The sequence below is a fragment of the Triticum aestivum genome, chromosome 6D, assembly GCF_018294505.1.
Source record: "Triticum aestivum cultivar Chinese Spring chromosome 6D, IWGSC CS RefSeq v2.1, whole genome shotgun sequence".
Taxonomy (NCBI): domain Eukaryota; kingdom Viridiplantae; phylum Streptophyta; class Magnoliopsida; order Poales; family Poaceae; genus Triticum; species Triticum aestivum.
This window is the reverse complement of record NC_057811.1, coordinates 460,535,101-460,542,939: the sequence shown is the minus strand read 5'-3', so window position 1 is coordinate 460,542,939 and position 7,839 is coordinate 460,535,101.

The window sequence follows — 7,839 nt, the reverse complement described above, 5'->3', positions numbered from 1 at the left end:
GTTTGGTGTGGATGAAGCTTTCGAGATTTAGGAAACCAAGATATAAAAGGAATTAAGGAGACACAAAAGCTCAAGCTTGGGGATTCCCAAGGCACCCCAAGATAATATTTCAAGAAGTCTCAAGCATCCAAGCTTGGGGATGCCCCGGTAGGCATCCCACCTTTCTTCTTCAACAATTATCGGTTAGTATCGGTTGATCCTAAGTTTTTGCTTCTTCACATGAGTTGTGCTATCCTTGCAATGTCATTTTATTTTTCTTTTCTTGCTGTTTGTATAAAATACCAAGATCTGAAATTCTTAAATGAGAGAGAGAGTCTTCACATAGTTACATAATTATTTAACTACTCATTGACCTTCACTTATATCTTTTTGGAGTAGTTTGTCATTTACTCGTGTGCTTCACTTATATCCTATACGTAAATGGTTGAATGAGTTGAATGTCATAAATCTAAAATTATATATGTTTCATATGCTTACCCCATTCGGAGTAATGACTTCACATCTAATAAGTAGAGGTAGTAAATTTATTGAAGGTTAGCAAGCATTGTATTGGTCATTTGAACAATTCATGAAAGAATATTGAAGGAAGAGAAATTTCACATATAAGTATACTATTTTAGACATCTTCTATGATTGTGAGCCCCATTAATTATTTCCAAACCCGAGAAAATTAGTTGAAGTTGGACAAGGAAGACAACGTAATGAGTTATGCTTGGGTGTATTTGTATAGAAGTTATATTGTTATAGATCCTCCAACATGTGGTGCTTGCTTTTTAGAATCCTTTGCTAGCCAAAATATCTATACTAAGCGGGAATACTGCTTGTGCATCCAAATCCCTTGAAACAAGTTTCTTCCATGAGTGTCCACCATACCTACCTATATGCGGTATTTACCTGCCGTTCCAAGTAAATTTGCATGTGCCAAACTCTAAACCTTCAAATAATAATCTGTTTTGTATGCCCAAATCGCTCATGTAGCGACTAGGGGCTGTCGGTATCTTCCATGCTAGGTGGGTTATTCTCACGATGAGTGGACTCCGCTCATCATTCATGAGAAAAATGGCTGGTAACTGGGATGCCCAGTCCCATGATCAAAAGATCAAAATCAAATCAAAAATAATTGCAAACAAACTCCCCTAGGATTGATGTTAGTTGGAGGCACCCGTTGTTTCGGGCAAGCCATGGATTGATGATTGTTGGTGGAGGGGGAGTAAAAAACTTTACCATTCTGTTTGGGAACCGCCTATAATGTATGTAGTATGGAAGATATTGAGAACTCTTGGTTGTTATGTTAACAATGAAAGCATGCCTCTCAAAATTATTTATCTTTATTTCAAAATCGAGCTCTCGCACCTCTGCAAATCCCTGCTTCCCTCTGGGAAGGGCCTATCTTTTACTTTTATGCAAGAGTCAGTAGTGTTCCTTCTCATTCCTACCTACTCTTTAGTTGGCAAGCATCGTGTGTTGGGGAAAGATCTAAGTATATATGACCATGCAAATATATTTGATCATGAATTATTCTTGTGACAATTATCTATATGATAAGTGAGTTGGGAGGCCAAACACTAAGCCCCTATCTTTCTCTGTGTTCGATGGATGCTATTTGTTCTAAGAATATGCTTTGAGTGGTAGCAATCATGGAAGACTATATGATAGTTGAGTATGTGGAGTTTGCTAAATCAAAGCTCTCACGTAGACCCTTCCTGAAAATAAGATGAATTGTAATTGTTTGATGACTGAGAATGAAGTTTGCTAGTTTTCAAGAAAGTTTATGGTCTATGATTTCACATGTGAATAGCTTGTTACTTGATCTTGAGAAGTTTTATGAGATGAACTATTGTTATGACATATAATCATGCTAGAAAAGGTGATTGAAATTATCATTGATCAAACTTGTGCACCTGCTAGCATTCACACTTCATAAATTCTTTCTTTTATCATTTACCTACTCGAGGACGAGCAGGAATTAAGCTTGGGGATGCTGATACGTCTTCAACGTATCTATAATTTATGAAGCATTCATGCTAGCTATTATATTATCTGTTTTAGATGTTTATGGGCTTTACTAAGCACTTTTATATTATTTTGGGGACTAACCTATTAACCGGAGGCCCAGCCCATATTGTTGTTTTCTTGCCTATTTTAGTGTTTCGAAGAAAAGGAATATCAAACGGAGTCCAAACGGAATGAAACCTTCGGGAAAATTATTTTTGGAACGAAAGCAATCCAGGGGACTTGGAGTGCACGTAAGGGAAGCTTCGAGGTGACCACGAGGCAGGGAGGCGCGCCCACCTCCCCTGGGCGCGCCCCCACCCTCGTGGGCCCCTCGTGGCTCCCCTGACCGACTTCTTTCGCCTATATATTTCCATATACCCTAAAAACATCGGAGAGCACAATAGATCGAGAGTTCCGCCGCCGCAAGCCTCTGTAGCCACCAAAAACCAATCGGACCCTGTTCTGGCACCCTGCCGGAGGGGGGATCCCTCACCGGTGGCCATCTTCATCATCCCGGCGGTCTCCATGACGAGGAGGGAGTAGTTCACCCTCGGGGCTGAGGGTATGTACCAGTAGCTATGTGTTTGATCTCTCTCTCTCTCTCTCGTGTTCTTGAGGTGATACGATCTTGATGTATCGCGAGCTTTGCTATTATACTTGGATCTTATGATGTTTCTCCCCCTCTACTCTCTTGTAATGGATTGAGTTTTCCCTTTGAAGTTATCTTGTCGGATTGAGTCTTTAAGGATTTGAGAACACTTGATGTATGTCTTGCCGTGCTTATCTGTGGTGACAATGGGATATTCACGTGATCCACTTGATGTATGTTTTGATGATCAACTTGCGGGTTTCGTGACCTTGGGAATCTATGCATAGGGGTTGGCACACGTTTACGTCTTGACTCTCCGGTAAGAACTTTGGGGCACTCTTTGAAGTACTTTGTGTTGGTTGAATAGATGAATCTGAGATTGTGTGATGCATATCGTATAATCATGCCCACGGATACTTGAGGTGACAATGGAGTATCTAGGTGACATTAGGGTTTTTGTTGATTTGTGTCTTAAGGTGTTATTCTAGTACGAACTCTATGATAGATTGAACGGAAAGAATAGCTTCGTGTTATTTTACTACGGACTCTTGAATAGATCAAGCAGAAAGGATAACTTTGAGGTGGTTTCGTATCCTACCATAATCTCTTCGTTTGTTCTCCACTATTAGTGGCTTTGGAGTGACTCTTTGTTGCATGTTGAGGGATAGTTATATGATCCACTTATGTTATGTTGAGAGAACTTGCACCAGTGGAAGTATGAACCCTAGGCCTAGTTTCCTATCATTGCAATATCGTTTACGCTCACTTTTATCATTAGTTACCTTGCTGTTTTTATATTTTCAGATTACAAAAACCTATATCTACCATCCATATTGCACTTGTATCACCATCTCTTCGCCGAACTAGTGCACCTATACAATTTACCATTGTATTGGGTGTGTTGGGGATACAAGAGACTCTTTGTTATTTGGTTGCAGGGTTGTTCGAGAGAGACCATCTTCATCCTACGCTTCCCACGGTTGATAAACCTTAGGTCATCCACTTGAGGGAAATTTGCTACTGTCCTACATACCTCTGCATTTGGAGGCCCAACAATGTCTATAAGAAGAAGGTTGTGTAGTAGACATCAAGACGCGTCAAGCTTTTGGCTCGACCTCTGTTTGCTGAAAGTTGTAATCTGTGAAGTGCCCCCACCATCAGAAGACTACATGGATTAAAAGCTCATTGCCTTGTTCAACATGGGATTAGTCTATCTGGAATCCGGTCGCCATACATGGTTATGGCTCATTGTCAATCCTGTTGAGGCAACATTTCTGTCTGATGCTATAGTGCACGATGGCATCGTTTACGCGGTCGACGCACAGATTGGCTGCCTATACTGGTGGAATCTATCATCGTGTAATTATTCTATCTCATCTCATCTTTACCTTATGAATACGACTGCCTGTTCATTGTCACAAATTTAGAATAGACAGTATGTCTATAACCACATCATTGCTATATGTTCCTCTCATTTCCTAGATTTTTATGACCACACATGTTATTGTTAGAGTTGATATGAGAACAATTGGCATCTAATGATTGTTAGAATAGACATTATGAGCATAACCTCATGATTGCTATATGTTACTCTCATTTCCAAGATTTTTATAACAACGCATGTTATTGCTTAGAGTAGATATGAGAACAGTTGTAAGTGCTATGGTAGAATATGAGTAGGCCCTGTCATAGTTGTTTTCCTCTCATTGTTACATGATGTTTGAACCATGACAAATTGCTAGAACATGAAAGCCATTGGCTTATTTTTTTAACTTGGGGTATGATTGTGACCACGTCATTGCAATTCTCTGTCTATGATATGTGTCACCGTTATAATAATCTTAATTCCACACATACTCTGAACATGATTGTTTATTTTTGTCCTTTTGATCTCCAATTTGAATTGTTGCAGCAGACGCAAATGCGCTGGCCTTCATGATTCCAGGACTTGGAATCATACCAGTCGATGGGTGGTGGTTTATCGCTCGTTCAGCTGACGGCGGTCATTTGATGCTCATTCGCACGTACCAAATTGACAAAACCATTACATCAAACCACATGCAGTACAATGCCTAGGGCGTTCGTGACATTGATGGCTATGGCTGCTTCGTGTTCGAGAAAGATCCCAGCTCTGTTGGGCCAGGCGTATTCAACTGGAGGCGGGTTTACAACCTCGGCAACCACTCCATGTTCCTCAGGCTCAATTATCCGATCATCCAACCAATCATCGATCATATCACCGTGATGATTACCATGCTATGCAACTTCCATTCGCCAGGGGGGACTGTGTTTACACATCATACCATGGGTTTCATGAATCACCATATCCAGAGATTCTTCGACACAGCTTGTTGCCAGATAATCTTCAGTGTGTGAAAGGCATCAAGCTTCCATGCGATGGATGGCTTTTGCAAACCCGACATGCGGCGATGTGATTCATGCCAACAGCAAATATGCACAACTTGATTCGTACTAATATATAGACTGAACCATGTATTCTGCGGCTGTAGCACGACCCTCTTTTGTTGGATATTATGTATTGTTGTTAGTTTGAAGCACTCCTCTGGTTTGAAGGATAGATAGCTTTCTGGGATCAAGTGCATTCTAACTCACCTGCATAGGATGTACTGATAATGATGATGGAGATGTTGTGCAGAAGCCATATATATATATATATATATATATATATATATATATATATATATATGTATGTATGTATATATATCAATTAGGCTTCAAGTGCGTACTTGTTAGTTAAACCTATGGTTAAAATGTGACACTAAATACGAGTAGTAAGTAGTACAGTAGCAGTACTAGTATACGTCGGTCAAATTATTCGTCATGTCCACACATTGAATTGCCGTGACAACACGCTGCGCGTGAGGTGACACAAGAATCCCGCCGGTGTGTTCAGGTATTCTGGACTTCAGATTTGGAGTACCACTCTTCTGTCGAAATCTTTCATCATTCACTTAAAATAGTCGATTGTATCATACATTGAGTACCATATAACTGGAATTAACCGATGCAAGTCCAAGAAGGATTGGCCAGTGCTGCCGGCTGGCGTCAAGTTCGATCCCACGGATCAGGAGTTGATCGAGCACCTTGAGGCCAAAGTGAGTGCTGACAGCGAGCACGACATATGCTACACCCATCCCGAGAAACTTCCAGGTAAGACACCGATCGGCGTCTACGTGCACAAACATATTCCTTTGTTTATAGCTCTATTTTTCTTTTTAGACACAGACCTAGTGAAGCAATTACAATTTGACAGTTAATAAAAAGTGAAACAAGTGACTGCAACATGCCAAAGATGTTATGAAAAAGCCAACTACGTACACTAAAACCTGTATTCGACAATACTGTAGGTATCAGACTGAGTAGCCTAAGCAAGCATTTCTTCCAATGCAATTACATGCGTTCAAAAGGGGCACGTGGACGCGTCGCAAGATACAGTCGGAGTGCGGAATGCACGCGATGTGGCACAAGACCGGCAATACCTTGCCGGTGATGGTCAACGGCCGGCAGATGGGGGGCAAGAAGGTTCTAGTGCTGCACACCAACAAGAACTTCGACCAGCAGAGGACCAACTGGGTGATGCACCAGTACCACCTCGGGGACCTGGAGCAAGAGAAGGAGCGGGAGCTGGTCCTCTACAAGATTTTCTACCAGACAAACACTAGGGCCAGGAGTAAAAAGATTATAAGTTAGTTTGGTATGGTACTAGTACTACCTTGTTGTCCGCAAGTTGGTATTGTTGTTAACGATCTTTCGGTATGAACTTGGCATTTGCTTCCAACCATCATGCCGAGGGTCGACATGGATATAAAGCTGAATCATTTGTTTCCAAACGAATTTTCGGGCACCTGATTTTTATTTGATGGGTAGCATAAGCACCTGCCGTTCGAATTCCCAGTTCTCCAAAATTTTCGAAACAAGTGCATGCACTTATTATCACAATGAAAAAACAATATACCTGCTGCATCCCAGTTATCAGTCTGTACTTGTAGAATTCTCTTGTTTATTGAGCAGGTATATTGTTTTTTCAGGTCGAGCAAGTTTCAACTGGGCTCTAGACTGCCCAGTCTTGGTTTTGTTTTTAACAGGCCCAGCCCATGACGACAACGGGGCACAAAGATCCAGCGGGTATCTACTGGCCTCTGGCCTGCCAGTGTTAGTTATATTTTGTCTTACAACATCCGTAGGCAGTTTTTTTACTGAATCAAACTCACAGCCCAGTTCTATTTTCCTCTTGAAACGCCATGTCCTACATTCGTTTTCTAATCTCTACCTATAGTTTTACTAGTTCATATACATGTATCATTATATTGAAAATACATAAAAATTCTCTTTTCATATTTACATCCTTATTTTTGTTGTTGTTTTCCCTCCCAGTGCTGATTTTTTTTACCACTGGTTTTCCCTTAAACCAACTCAATTGTCCCACGTCTTATTTGCTTACAAAAACAAAATGATTTTTTTGGCAAATAAATAAGTTCTTAAAAAATGTTTATCATTTCGGGATTACAACAGTTCGGACTCCACCGAAATATGCAAAATAAGGTTGAACTTTTTCACCGTGGTCCTTGGCAGAAAATGGGCTGTAATAAATTACTTAAGAATTAGTAAATGGGCTGCAAATTATTAAAAAAAATAGCAAATGGGCTCTATGTTGTCTGCCACAGATTTGGAAGCTGGCTTGTGGGCCTACTAAGTTCATGCATACACAAGGTTTCTCAAAAAAAGAAACTTAGTCAACAATCGACTCTACCAGTGTCACACCGTTAAATGTCAATCTAACGACAATCGTGCTTCTTTAGTCTCTGAACTTCCTGCTCCAGCCGCCCAAACCAGCACCGGCAGAACCGCCTGTTCCCGCCTCCTGTGGCCGGCTGTGCTGCCGGACAGGCCTCATGGCCCCACCATACTCGCATCCCTGGCCTGTCTATCCCTCTACTCACCCACACCTCTTGTTATTTTCCGGCAACGGCAGCCGAACCAGTCAACCCTCGTACTCCCCACCGCGTGGGCAGCCACTGCCGTGTTTCCCCCGGCTCCGTGGGTAGGCCTCGCCGTCGTCCACCACCCTGGTGCTCTCGGTGTGGCGTGGTCAACGTGGTCAAGGAACGACATCCATCAAAAGTGGACTATACGTGGAGAGGCTGACAACTGGGTCCACGGCCGCACACAAGGAAATGCCTCCTTATTACGCGCAAAATAATGATTCCTCCACCTGACATCTGGGACCCACCGGA